A 15,847-nucleotide genomic window follows, 5' to 3' on the forward strand; every position below is an offset into this window, starting at 1 on the left:
CAGCGCTCAGGCTCTCTCGCCATCTCGCACGCCTGAGGAGCAGCCTTACGTCTTCCGACTCAAAAGCAAAAATCCCGGCAGACTATACAGGCATTGTTTCCTCTATGTTCAAAAGCTCTGCCCTGGGTACTTGTTACTAGTCAAGAGAGTGCTTGAGAAAAAGTGGCTTTAGCCTTGGAAGCCCTAGGTGACTTCTGGCTCTACTTTTTAGCGGGTATGGCAGATGAGATTACTGTTTGAGGGAACCTATTTTCCCTACTTCGTTGGAGGGAGCACACCTCCCTCCTCCTTGATGTTGGGCTTGGCCCCGTGACTTGCACTGGCCAATGAGATGCTAGCAGTTTTGACACAGTTAGAAGTTTACAGTGTGTTTCAGAGGACTTGTTTGCCCTCTTGCGTCTCTGCCGTCACCACAAGAAAAACATGCCCAGGCTAGCCCCTGGTCCACTGAGGATGAAAGGCATACAGAGCAGACCTGAACCCAACGGCAGCATGGAATTAAGCCTGTAGGAGCCCAGATGAGATGCAGAAAGCTAACATTATGGTTACTGGGGAAAGGGGCTGGGAAGGGATAAATTTGAGATTTGCAAATGTTAACCACTATATATAAAAATAGATTTTAAAAAAACCCAAATTTCTTCTGTACAGCATGGGGAACCATATTCAATATACTGTAATAACCCTTTAATGAAAACGAACATATGTATGTATGTATGTATGTATGTATGTATATGTATGTATGCATGACAGGGGCATTATGCTGTACACCAGAAATTGTAACTGACTGTATTTCAATTAAAAAAAGAAAGATTGCCACATTGAAAAAAAAAAAAAGAAAGCTAACAGATATGTAAGTAAGAATAATAGACGATGATTATCTTAAACCACTGAGTTTGAGAGTGGTTTGTTACAAAGTTACCGTGACAACAGCTGACTGGTGCAGGATGTAGGAGGCCTTGGGGAAGTTCCTTTTTCTCTACCTCAGTTTCTTCATATAGTAAAAGGTTACAGTGATGGTACCTCCTCACAGGGCTGTTGTGAGGGCCAACAGACACGAGGCATTTAAGTGGCTTATCATAGCCACTGATGCTGAAGAAGCACTTAACAAGCAGAGCTTGTCACCGCAGTTAAGAGAAGGGACTATGGATCCGATTTTGGAGTTTCAAATCCTGGCACTGAGTCTGCTATAGATTGCAGTGGTGGGGAGAGTCGAGTGTGAGAGTAACTTCAAAACCAAGGCCATGTCTACACAAGCAAAGAAGCCTACACCTAGGCTTACTCGTTTAGTTATATATCCCTGCTACCATTATCACTAAGGCCCTGCTATACGCAAGGTTGTGGGATAATTCTCAGGACACAGACTTACATGGTCTCTAATCTTAGAAGGATTCCAAGACATGGGAGAGGCAGGGGTGAGGCTCCAGGAGTGAGAGGAAGTACCTGAGGAGGGGATACAGCTCCAGGACTCACACAGCAGCCAGTTCTGGAGCTGGGCTGCAAAAGACAAGCTGCTCTCTCTGAGGCTGTGGTTTGAGAGGAGTTGAGGACCAATGAAGTTTGCAAGAGGATCTGGAAAGTCTCCTTCCAGGAAGATAAGAGTCAAATCACTTGATGCTGGTGGCTTGAAGCTCCAAGTTCAGAATTCAGAGTCAGAAGGAGACAGGGTCCTCAAGAGAACATTCAGGGACAAGCCAGGTGGTAAGTCTGGGCTGAGTGCTGTGTACAACTCCAAGGCTGGGCACTCAGACTTAGAAGAAACACAAAGTAGCAGGTAAGAGCTTTGACTCTGCCAGACTGCCTGGGGTTCAAACCCTGGCTCCGGCATCTGTAAGCTGTGTGACACTGAGCAAGTTACATAACATCTCTGAACCTTAGTTTCCCAAAGGATGTTATAAAAATAGGGTTATTACTAAAACTTATTTTCTCAGTTCCTTATGAGGATTAGAATCATTCAATATATAAAGCACTTAGAATGGACTATAGTAGTTGCATTATTATTATTATTATTATTATTATTACTATCATTATCATCATCATCATCATCATCATCATCATCATCATCATCATCACAGGCTCAAAACCCTCTAGGTGAATCATCTGAGGCAGAAGTATGTGTTTTAGAATTCAGAATTTTTCAGATTTTAGAAAAGAAATATGCACATATAAAATTGACAGAAAAGAAATACGGTGCACATATAAACATTTTAGAGAAGAAATATGGTGTACATAAAAATCACAGCAGGATCTGGGACTGCATTCTGTAACCAAATACATGAATATTTATGTAGTGAAATATGTGAATATTTAGATCAAATAAGAACTATAAATAGCTTTATGTCAGTTCAGGTCAGGTTTTGCTACCATACAAGATTTTTTAAAAAGTACAACAAACAAATGAAAACAAAAACAAAACCCTTTGAGTTTCCAGAGCTTTGGGGATTTGGGAAATGCAGAGAAGAGATTGTGGCTTTTATTGCTGGAAGTGATTGGAAGCTACATATGTGTGTCGAGCCAAATGCTAGAGGCAGAGAAAGGTTTCCTCCATCCAAGCCGGTCAGGAAAGACTGTGTACGAGGTGGGTTTAGGGCAGAGACCCTCAAGGATTGGCAGGGTCCCAAAGGCAGGATGCAGGCAGCAACACAGTTACTGTTACCAACAATGGGCAGGAACCACAGCCCGGAATGGATTGCTCAGAACTTGTCAAGTGGTGAACTAAGGCTGGATTGTGAAGAGCCTTGAATGCCAAGAATATGAGCTTTCTATAATGAGGAGGAATCACTGGGACTGAATTTGGTATCTTGGGTAATTTCTGTCTCTGGGACAGAGCCTGGCAAGTCTTTTAGAGGTGGGTGGTCTGAAATGATGCCCTTGTGCAGTTGGGGACCAGGCTATAGAATGTCCTTACCTACATATTGAAGTTGGGTTCAAGAACACATGTTCTATTGCATTCCACCCCCTAAACAGGGGGTCCCCGCCTTTATTATTATTTTTCTTTAATGGAGGTATTGGGGATTGAACCCAGAACCTTGTGCATGTCAAGCATGCGCTCTACCACTGAGCTATACCCACCCCTTGAAAATCTCCATCTTTAAATGAAGATTTTGCCGCAACCTCGTCTTTTGTCACCAGCCCCGGACATAGACACCTGCATATACATACACACAAACACAAAGATTTACTCTTTACAACACACCACCTCAGGTCCATTTCTTTCTCCTGCCATTGCCACATGGATAGCAACTAAACACTCTGCTGTTTAACCAAGATAACATTTACGTCACCTAATTAAAAGGATTCCTAAGCTCGGACCCTAAGGAATAAGTCTTCTCACTCTATTATCACCATCAAACATTTCCCAAGGTACCCTGCCACACACTGCCCTAGGCTAGGTCCTCGGGTGCCTAGAATAATCTAATGTACCTAGTACTCAGGAAGCTTACCCATGGAGATAATAAACAGCGAGCAGACACCACCTGAACGACGTTCCACGGCCAAGCAACACATGGCACCCGGCTAGTGCGCGCATGCGCACCTTGTGCATGCTCAGTGGAGACGCACGCTTACGCAAGCAGAGCTCGTCCGTGTGTTGCTTTTCTAGTTCTCCTGCACCCAAATGTGGAGACACAAGGAGATTTACGTAGGGTGCTAATAGTCAAGAGTTCCGTTTTCTAGTCCTAGAAAGAGTAAAGAGCTGAATGACCCTGACCATCTCTGTCCCGTTTCAGGGCCTCAGTTTCTCTACCTGTAGGAGGAAGTGAGAGTGAATGTTTTCTAGGGCTCTATTTATAAAGATCTTGCGTTTAGTAAGTAAAATTCGAGAAAAATCTGAAGGCAGAAAGAATACACCACGTGGTTTCATGGGTTGTCTTTTTTTTCTTCTTAAAACACCCAACTGAGTACTGATTTGTTAATATATATATATACACACACACACATACATACATATATATGCGTGTGCACACACACATATATTTATATATATATATTTATATCTGTGCTATTATGCCCACCGTTCCTTCTTTATGAACTAGAGTAGAGAGGAGGGATTTATTTGAAAGTCAATAAATAGACTATAGTATTTACAGCTCTACTGTACTTGCTAGTTTAAATTAAACATTTTGAATGGGGTAGAAATAATCACATCAGAATTTGACCAAGGATACATTCATATGTCAGTTTAATGCTCCAGCTGTTTAATCAAAATATGAATAAAAGGTCTAAAGCCCAACAAGCAAGAATATCATAGTTGTGGGATTCAGCGATTGCTTCCCCATTGTCAACCAATTACTGTGTAATTTTTCCCTGTGACTGAATAACTAACTGTTAGCAAATAATGAAAAGGCAATTACAGCGACGCTTTGTTCCTATTACTCCCTTCATTTTATTCTGGCTATAATTATTGTCAGAGCTGGAGGTTTACTGTACCATGGAAGCAGCACCAGGAAAGAAAATGGAATGGGCTGGTGCATGGAAAATTGCAAATGTCACAGCTACCTTCATCGCCGCTGTTGGACTTCTGAGATTAAAAAATCAGAGGCAAAAGCTCTCCATGTGGGTTTTACAAATTCTCTTCCTCAAGCTGTTGTGGCATCTGGGGAAGTGGGGATGGAGGTGAGGGTGGGGGGCGGGCAGGGAATCAGGCACGACGTTTGTTCTTTTTTCATGTGTATAATTCCCAAAGGACAGTGCATTTTCGCCACAGTCTGTCTGAAACCGACTCGTGGAACTCTTCTTTTAGCCTTTGCTTCTCATTAATGGTCTCCATGCTGTTTCATAATGGGGAGTGGCATATAAATGATGCATTTTATGGGGTTTGATCTTTCTTCAGAGAGGAAATATGCCACATATGGACAGATATCTGAAAAAGAAAATGACGATTGTGCCCTCTTTGTGCCGTTGCTGGGACCTATTTTTAGAAGCAGATTTTCACTGACCTTCCATTTTGACTTTATTTTTTATTAACCAGAAACTGTAAAAATATGACCAAAGGAATAGAGGTACATCCCTCATAGTCTCATCTCTTATATATTTCATAAACATTTCCTGACTACCTACCATGTGCAAGGTACTGGACTAGGCTCTGAGGAATCAGAGAGTAATGAGACATAGTCCCTGGCCAGAAAACACTCCATTTTGAGTCATTTTTACACCCAAGTAAATGTCTCACCTGAAAAGCAACTTAGCATAGTCAAAAGTGTATAGACCTATATGTTTGAAGATTCAGATTCTAATTCCAGCTCTACAACTTATTAGCTGGATTATCTTGATGTATCAGTTAGCTACTGCTGTATAACAAACTATATGGCTTGAGCCAACAATCATAATTAATTAAACTCATGAATCGGCAGGTCACTGGGAGGCTCTGCTCTAGGTTGGGCTTGGCTGGGGAATCTTATCTGGGGAAGCTTTGCTCCACATGTCTCCCCACCTTCCTCCTTGGAATAGCTAGCCAGCCTGGATTGTCCTTATGGTAACATCTGAAGAGCAAGAGAACAAGCAGAAACATGCAGGCAAATGCAGCAAGTAATTTTAAGCCTCTGCTTTAGTCCTGTCTGCTACCATCCTGCTGGCCAAACCAAATTATATGGTCAAACACAGAATCAAGGGTTGGGGAAATATATTCTGCCTCTCAATGGGAAGAATTCCAAAGACAGGAAAGAGAATGAATACAGTCAGAGGTGAAGAGTTGGGGGAACTCATGCAATCTACTGCACTTGGGTAAAACTCCATGCCTCAATTTCTTTGTCTATAAAATGGAGGCTCCGTTTACCTGCTTTAAAAGGTCATTGGAAGAATCAAAAGAAATGAAAGGCATTAATACACTCTGACAACTATAAAGAACTATGGCTTTGTAATTTATTATTTCTCTTTATTTTTATGACTTTTTTTCTAGACCAAAATGATTCTCTATAAACTTCAAATTTCTTTAAGTTCTGCCATGAAGTATTCTGCCATTCATCAAATGTATTAAAAATGGAAAATTGAAACTACTTATAGAGTCTATTCATTTTTGTTTTACTTGTAAAACAGGCCACTTCTCCAAGACCCTGATCTGATTTGAGGGCAGACAGAATTTCAAAGCTATTGTTCTTGGTTCCTGTGGCAGCCAGCCATGAGATTCCCCTGGGTTTAAGGTAGAAGAAAAAAAACACTTATAGGCTATCAGGCTGCTTTGGCAACTACTACCCTTGGGTTATTTTTGCAACAAAAGGAAAGCAGGTTATGAGACATTGGTTGGTCATAAATAAATAAGCAAGGATATACATTCACAAGGACAGGAGAAAGGCAGATTCATAACACTAAAGACAAGAATGTAATCATCATCATCATCATCATCATCATCATCATCATCATCATCATCATCATCATCCCTCAGAAAGTCACACAGATCTGGGTTTGAAACCTTGCTCTACCACTTAATAACTGATTTGTTTAACTTCTTGGAGCTTCTGTTTCCTTCTTTGTAAATTGGGGATATAAGATCTAACTCACAGTGTTCTTAAGAGGACTAAATGAGATATAAAGCCCCTAGAATGGGACCTGACACATAGTGTATACACAAGAAATAGGTATCCTTTTCCCATCCTGATTTTTTGAAGTTTATTTTCTTTGGAATATATCAGGTCATAGTTACTCACTTCTATGACTCAGACCATGCAATGTCCTTATTTTCTCTGTATCTTAGGCAAGGATGGATCACAAGAAAAGCCAAGTATCCAAGAATAACTGACAAAACAAGTATACTAAAATATATTCTGCCTGAGAGCATCTCAATCACTGCAGAAGTCAGAAAACCCAATGAACTTGTCCTCCTTCTGTTCTTTGACCTCACACCTAGCAACATTTTCTTCAGGCAAAATTCTATCCATATATAGATTTTTAGTATTTTTCTCAACACCAGAACATCTCCCTCTCCACCCCCACCAACACACACACACACACACACATCTTAAATATGGTCAGTGTCTCTTGGAGACCAGGATTGCAGTGAATGGGAAGCAAACTGAGAAGAAAAAAACTCATCAGGCAGAAAGAGAACCATATAAAGACAGTATAAAAGAGAAAGAAGAAAAAATTGTTTACTTGGGCATATAGAAGTGAATATCCTAATAAACATAACTAGCCAAAGTCAAAATATCCTTTTTCAAAATAACACATATGAACAAAAGGGATATATCACATAAGAATATTTAATATAAGAAAAAATTTAATTAAGCACATTAATAAATTTAATGAGATCAATTACATACTATCTCAATAGAAGTAGAATTTTTTAATAACATTAACACTTATGATTTCTTTTTTAAATTAAAGTATAGTTGATTTATAATATTGTGTTAGTTTCAGGTATACAGCAAAGTGATTCAGTTATATGTATATAACTGAATATATATATTTTCAAATTCTTTATATACAAATTCAAATTATATACATATTTTCAAATTCTTTTCCATTATAGATTATTACAAGATATTGAATACAGTTCCCTGTGTTATACAGTAGATAACCATCATTTAAGATTTCTTTTAAAATACTTTAAAAAATATAGCTGGCAAAGAACTGTCATAATCTGATAAAGAGACCTATAGCAAAAGGCTGTACGTGTTCCTTTTCAAGACAGGTGTAAGTCAACAGGGCCTTATGCTAGTAATCAGCAATTAGAAAAGGATAATAAAAAATAAGATACTATCTTAAATAACAGGTAAAATTGAAAAGTGTCAAGTACACAAAAGTCCTCTAAGAAGAAAAAGAAAAAAAGGAAAACATTTTTAAGAGCATAAAAGACCTGAATTAATGGAGACATACCATGTTCATGGATGGATTGGCTTACCAATATAAAGATGTTAAATCTCCCCAAATAAATATATACAGTTGACCCTTGAACAATATGGGTTTGAACTATGCAGGTCCACTTATATGCAGATTTTTTTTCACTAAATATGTACTACAGTACAATTAACCTTTGAACAACATGGGTTTCAACTGTGCAGGCCCACTTATACACAGATTTTTTTCAATAAAAATGTACTACAGTACCACATAATCTATAGTTGGTTAAATCCATGGATATGGAACCACAATTTCTTTATTGAAGGGCAAATTATAATGTTATATGAGAATTTTTGAATATGTAGAGAATTGGCACTCTTAATTTCTATGTTGTTCAATGGTCAACTGTAATTACAATCAATATCCTTGCAGAATTTTATAACTAAGAGAGGTAGCATCACCAATGAATAGGGAAAGTACAAATTATTCAGGAAAAGGAGAAACTGACTCATAGCATGGGAAAAATGTTGGATCACAACTTCACACCATATACAAAAACATAAACACTAGAAGAATTGGATGAATTAAAGGAATAGTAAAACTTAAGAAATATAGTAAACAAATAAGATAAATGTATTTGTGACCTTGGAGTAGATAATGATTGTGTCAAAACCCAAAAGAGCAATTGACATAGGTGGGGTAGATGAAAAACTAAAAGGATATGAATAGGTGTTTCCCAGAAGGGGAGACAAGGACAGCTAACATATATACAGAGCTCATGTTCACTAGGAGTCAGAGAGATGCAAATTAGAACAAGACTGGAGTGGCACTTTATACCCATCAAACTGGAAAAAAAATTAAGCAAACAGATAATATCAAGTGATGGTGAGGATGTTAGGAAACAGGAACTCTCCCTCATGTTTTGCTGGTGGGGATTAACTGCTACAGGTATTTTGGAGAATCTGGGAGTAGTTAGTGAAAGTAAAAATTCACAGATCTGGGTGTCTACCCTGGAGACATTCTCCCAGAGGTTCACAGGAAGATGTGCACAAGGCCTGCTTTTGAAGCGCTGTTTGAATCAGCAGACTTGGAAATTCCAAGGGGTGCATGGAGGTAGAATGGAGGACTGAAATGTGTCTCAGGTCCATAGTTCCTTATCTGCAATTCTTAAGTACAAAACCTTTGAGAATATGACATTTTCCCATAACTTCGGTAAAAACTTACTTGGTGGTAAAACTTAACCTGAACTGACATGAGGCTAGTTAAAATCTCTTCATATTCCAATAGTGTAAATATTCATACATGTAGAAATATATCAATGTGTTTGATTATAGCATAGTGCTCAGGACTGGCAGAATGAGACTTATAGTCCAATGCCACCTAATTATAGCACACAAAACTATACAAAATGTGTTCTAGGAGAGGCAGATATCAATGTATGGAGGGGCGGATTAGAAGGGCCTCAATTAAATTCACCAGCAATAATGCATGTATGGAGAGGAGAGATTTGCAACCAGGATAGGACACAGAAGGGGAAAATAAAAAATAAAATGGAATATAGAAAACAGAATAGAATACATTAAATAAAATTAAATTTAATCTAATTTAAAAGGAGCACCTAGCATGAATTAGAGAAAAAAAATAAAACAAGTCCAATAGGTCATTGCTGACCAGCAGTTCAGCTGGGAAGGGGGATTTTTATGGCAGTTTCTATGTATAATATATATTGTTTCATTTTTACGAAAGTCTCATTCTCCAACATGGTAATTTATGCATTTTTTAAAAACTTCTTCCTTCCCATAGGTTGGGCACTTAGAATTGGGGGCTTGAAAGTTACATTTTAACTGGAAGTGTGCTGTGGCCAATTAGGGTCATTTGGGGAGAATCCTGATACGAGGGCTGTGTTTTCTCACCATGGTCAGCCCATGTGAACGATTATCTAGCCAAAAGAGCACGGGTTTTATGAGTAGACTTGGCTTCAACTCCCAGTTCTGTCTGCTGTGTGACCTTGGGCAAGTCGCTTTGCCTTTCTGAGCTTCAGAACGCTCTACCTGCTCCTCGCCCTTTGTCTCCCTCAGGTGACCCCTGTAATAAAGCCATTCTGGATTTCTTGCAGGTGACCAAAACACACCTCCTGACATCTCCATGATTTTATATGCATTTCTCCAACTGAAGTGCCTGCCACCCCTTATCTGCTGGGGGAAATCCCCAATTACCTTTCATATTAGTGCAAACCCGACTTCTGCTAGGAAGTCTGTTCCCTCTCTGTTCCTACGGCATTTAAGATAGACATCACTTGGGACATTTTACAAATATTATTTTGTTTATTTGAATGCATGACTGTTTTCCTCATAAGAAAGTAACATCTGGAGGGCAGGAACTATACCTTATTCGTCTCTACAGCCCTGTGGTCTAGAACAGTATCTAACACAGAGAAGGTGCTCACTTTGGTGAACAAGGCAGACACGTACTTTCCTTCAGGCAGCCTCAACCTAATGAGAGGAGACAGATCCTGAGCAGGCAGTTGTGAACATGATGGGCTTTGCAAAGGGGGAGTAGAGGGAGCCTGGGGAGGTGGTGGTGCTTATAACTACGGCAAAATGGGCCCCAGGTAGGAAAATGTAGCTATCCACTTGTGCAGCAAAAATAAAACCTCCCTTCCCCAATTTTCTCCTACCTGGATTGACCATAGACAATCGACTTTCCATCTTCCAAGTCAAAAACCCATCCAGGGAAATGATCATGCCACTTTCTAAACTACTGAGGTTAAGAGGTCAGAGGGAAGGAGCAGAGCAAGCCACACATGCCCCAAAGGGAGGAAGGGAACCCCAAGTTGTGTTCAAACTAGAAATATCCTGCGCTTTCCCACCCAAGATCCACTGTCATTGGGCTCCTCCAAACCCCTCCTATAATTTCTCCCCTGTTCCCAAGAAAGCACGCCACGTAACATAAAACAATAATACTAAATCTAAAGGTAAAAGGAAAGACATCATTACCAGATTAATACATCGTGAAAAAATTCACATTTCTGATAGATACTTAACAGCGCATTGGTGATTAAATTAATTGCACGTGGTGAACAGAAAGATAGCTCTTTAATGCATGTTAAATATGAACAATTTGAGATAATAGGAATCTACATGTCTCCTCTTTACAGCTTCCTTTGTCAATGAAATGTACTTTTGTGCGGCAGGGAGAGATAGTTTGGGATGTGTTAGTCTTACCCAATGAAGGCCAGCACGGCTCCCTACAATACCAGAGCCACCAGCGATCAGCTTAATCATAACTGACCGGAACCAAATGGATTCAGGCAGCCATGCTGACTACCGAGCTAAAAGTTTTCTCTATCAAGAGTCTGAATGCCAACTAAATCAAAACCTTTCAAGGCAAATCAAAGGGCCTGCAGCCTTCCCCCTGCTCCTGCCAAAAGCTTTGTTTCGCCATTTCCTCCCAGGGCTGTCACGAGGTAGCGGCTGCTGTGGTTCAGTTTGGCCTCATCTGGGGGCATCCATACATGTCCTGTTATCCTCAGAACGTCAGCCCATCACCTCTGTATGAAGAGCAGCGGGGTGGGAGGGGGTGCGGTGGGCGGGTGGCAAAAAGCAGCAAAACAAACTGATTGATTGCAAACCCAGCTATGATGTCAGCATGAATTAATGTTTCCCACAGGCATGCTAATCAGCTCCATGACATAATAACGGCTTCGATTACACCAGTGGGACTTCAAAGTTATTCCAAAGATAACATAACACTACACTTGAAGCCCCGGGAAACTTCCACCATGCTTTTAGATGTTTTATAAAGTTACCAATCTTTTCATTGCTCGGGAAACAAAACAAAACAAAACAAAACTGAAAGGAAGCAGAATATTGAATTTGGGATGAATCAAGGTTGGAAAGTGATTTCATTACAAATTCCAAATGTTCAAAGAGATAGTGGCAATTAAAAAGCTACAAGGGGTCGCCATTTAAAAGCCGCCCTGTGCAAACTTTTCTCAGGCAGGCAGATGGGCATAATTCCTAATTTGGGGGAAGAAAAATCTAAGTTTGTATGAAAAGTATTTGTTAAGTGAACAAATGAACCCACTAGAAGTCTGTAAGACAAGAGAGCATTCAGATCAAGGTTTGCTTCTCTGTTCTGACTTCTCCTAGCTATTTCTCTTTGGGCCAATTATTCAATATCTTTGAAACTCAATTCCTCCTGCATAAAGTGGAAATAGTAATGTTTACCTCACAGTAGACTTGGGAGGATAAATCAGGGACTGTATTCACAGAACTGTGTCAAAGTGGGCACCCAGTAAAAGCTCCTATTAATATTTTTATCAATAAACATTTGATGTTACTGAACACTCTGTGTGATTATTCCTACTGGCAACACTTACATACAGCAGGTACACTGGATTCACACACATCACCCTTCTAAGTGCTCACAACCCTTTGAGATAGCTCCTATCATGTCTAATTTATAGATGATGCAACTGAGGCTCAGAGAGGTCTAAGTTACCTGCCTGAGACAACAGTTGAGATATAACAACTGGATTTCAAACCCATGCCATCTGGCTCCTGTCTGTCTTCTCAACCACAACCTTCTCTATACACGTGCACACAAGAGGACACACACGTACACACACACACTTGCGCACCACCTGGAACACATCCTGAGGGTCTCTAACCCCCTACCACAGTGACTACAGACTCAGTTTCTGCAGTGTAACCTACCTGCCTGGGTATGGGGCCCAGCAACTCCACTTACTCAGTATGACCTTGGGTGAGTCACTTAACCTCTCTGAGATTCAGTCCTTGATCTGTGCAATGGGAATATTCATAGAACCCATGAGATGATACCTGGGAGGTGCTTAGCACAGTGCCAGAAATTGATAAGCACCTGATGAATTAAGCTATCATCATTACTGTAAACAAATCTTGTAACAGGCAGGATGCTACCAGCCTGAGTGACACACAGCTTCACTTGCTGGGTGCTTCCAACACTGCAGAGACCCTGGAGAACTTGTTCAGCCCATGCTCCTGCAGACATGGAAAGTGCAAGGAAATTAGCAACTCCTGGGGCAACCCTCAACCAATGGTGACTGACCCAGTGCATTAATGCCCCAGTTCTCATCTTTCAGGGAGTCATGCAGGAGTCATTCCACACACTTCCCAGGAGGACCCAGTGGAGTCGAGTTCCCGTTGCGGACAGCAGCAACCTCAATAATGCCAGCTAATAATGCTTTTCTTCCTTCCTGGTGTCACTCTCCTGGCTTGCTCATCTTTGCACCCTGGGATCACTTCCCAGATACACTCTCTACACCCAAGTCTGTCTCAAGGGTTGCTTTCAGGGGAACTCAAGTCAAGCAGGGTGATCTAGGAGTTCATCCTGGGGCACCAACCCAGTCACGGGTCACGGGGCATAGAAGGAGGCATCTGGTGATCTGTAAATGGGACACTGGACACTGAGTACATGTTAGGCAAATAGAGATGCAGGGAGAAAGGAAAGGTGGAAAAGTAATCCATATAGAAAACACAAGTAGAAACTAGAAAAACCATGACAATTCTGTGGGACTACAATTAGTTTAGGCAGTAAGTTAGTCCATCCACATTAGATAAATATGTTGTTCATGGGATCAGACAGAAGGATTCTTCCTTACCCTTGGTGGCAAACCCAGGAGATGCCAGACTCTTTGGCATCACAAAGAATCACATGAGCTATGGCAAATGATTTTTTTTTAAGCATAAAGCATATTTTTTTAAAGACAAAGCATATTTGTCTGTTGTAAAAGATGCAGGAAAAAGCCTTTTGTATGTCAGGCCTTTGGATTACTGGGACAGAAAAAGCAAGCAAATCAGACAGAACTTCCCAGAGCCTCAGTTTCTTCATCTGTAAAATGAGCCCATATGTCTCGGGCAGAACTGACTAACTGGTCCCCACTGTGTCACAATGCAAATAGTCAATACAACCAACCCAGTCTGGAAGAAGAACTAAGTCTGGCCAAACTTTTTTTGACCAACATGACAGACTACCTCCAGCCAGCCGTCCTTTCGAAATCCGTTCATAAATCGCTTCCGACAAGTAAGATATTCCAATTTAACACAGTAGGGCCAGAGAAGGGCATGGGGGTAAAAGGCAGAGGGGCTGGAAGCATAATTGTACATTTTGACATTAAATGAATTGCATGGAAATTATATGCAAATCATTATGTAAATGTCGCATATGTTGTTTTCAAGTTAACAGCTTGGACACTTTTAATAATTACAGCATTCTTCGGGGTGAATTAAGAGCCCCAATAAACTATATTTAGGATCCACTTCAAGTGAACAGGATATAATGGCCTTTGTTTTTCATTTTAAGTGGCTCAGGTTAAGAGAGAAACTTGAAATTCTCTTCCTTAGCCTGATAAAGGCCACAATATATTATATAATTTCTTGTGATGACAATGATGATCTGTGACAATTAATAAGTACATTAATGCCAGAAGACTTTGAAAATATGGACTTCTCAAGAGAGCACTGCTTTATCTTATTTTATCCTTTTATACCTTGCAAACAGATGTAAAAGATTAAAATGAATTATCTTTCTCTCTATTGCATTATTCTTCCACAATTTAAGGAAAAGAAACCAGCACATCACATGACAAGATGTCCTGTCATGGATATCGGACACGGATGACATTGTTCCTTTGGAGAGTGCAGGTGCCTGTGACACCTCTTATGTATTTCTTCACCTAAAAAGGAGATACCTGATTTGTTCTTCCTTCTTCCTCATTCTTGCCAAACTCCTCAACCAGTTTATTTTCTAGGAAAATGCAGCCACAGCCTTTGTGGGATAGGTATAGCCAGTGAAGAGGGGGCTTTCAATTTCCTTGGCAGACCCTTTATTTCTGGGAATATTTTGGACCAGATAACCTGAAGAAGCTCTGATTACCAAATCTCTAGAACTCCTGGATGGCATATTGTGAACATCCTTTTAAATGCAGCAAAGCTGAGCTTACAAAAAGAAAAAAGATCAGGGAAATCTCAAAAGGCTTAAAACAAAGAAAGATTTGAAGTCTTGATAGTTACATGTGAAATGATACTGCAGCTGCCCCAAGGTAGGGTTCATTCTGGGCAAAATAGAAGCTTGGACTTTTACCACCACAAAGGGACAGGAGTTAAGGCTTTAGGTAGCATTAAGCCAGGACACTCAAAAAGCTGCACCATCAGTGACAGGATGGAATAGGTAATCTCTCTAGCAAAGGGAGACAAAGCAATTAACTGTCTAAACTTGGGCCTGAATGGGAAAAAAAAATGTCAATATCTCCCATGAGAATTCACAATGACAAGAGTTTTCTTACCTTGTTTTGGGGTTCCCTGGAACCCATAAGTTCAGTGGTCTCAGTAGGGAATATCTCAGGGGCAAGTGGCAGATATAAACAAGCACTATGAAAGAACCTACTCACAAACCAACTCTCACAAGTTTCCCTCACATAAAGCTCAACTAACGATGAAGTCACAATGCAAAATTACAAAACATGGGAAATAAAAATCAGCCACCTGGGTACACCCAAAAAGTTGGGCCTCAAGGTTTCTCCTCTAGTATTCAGAGAGAAGTTGGCCACTGGCCTCAAAAGAGATTCACCTCCGTACCATCTGCGTATACAGCCCTGCTGACTGTTTTACTTTCCCCACAAATGTGGTTTCCGGTGGAGGACCCTTTGTGATCTCCACATGAGGAGTCAGGCCAAAGCAGAGAAAAAGAGAAACTCTCAGTTTTTTGTGGATGGAAAGATGACCAAGAACCCCAAATCTCCCAGCCTTCCAGTCCTGGGAAACTGCCTACTGAGAACCCCAGCTCTGCTTACCCAACACAGCATTCAAGAACTCAAGATGTTCCCCTCCTAGAGTTTTCAGCCTGAATCATCAGGCCCAGAGGAATGGATTTATATTGATGGAATTTTAAGCAGCATGAAGGGCATTTTGGACAGGCTTTCTAGGCATGAAATGAGGCCTCAGAAGTAGCTCACCTAATATAAGAGGAAAAGACAAATTTGGGACAATGCAGGTTCTTGGAGCAACTGAGTGCTGTGAGTAACTGATCCTAGTAA

Source organism: Camelus ferus, chromosome 9 (genome assembly GCF_009834535.1).
Source record: "Camelus ferus isolate YT-003-E chromosome 9, BCGSAC_Cfer_1.0, whole genome shotgun sequence".
NCBI classification, from domain to species: Eukaryota; Metazoa; Chordata; class Mammalia; order Artiodactyla; family Camelidae; genus Camelus; species Camelus ferus.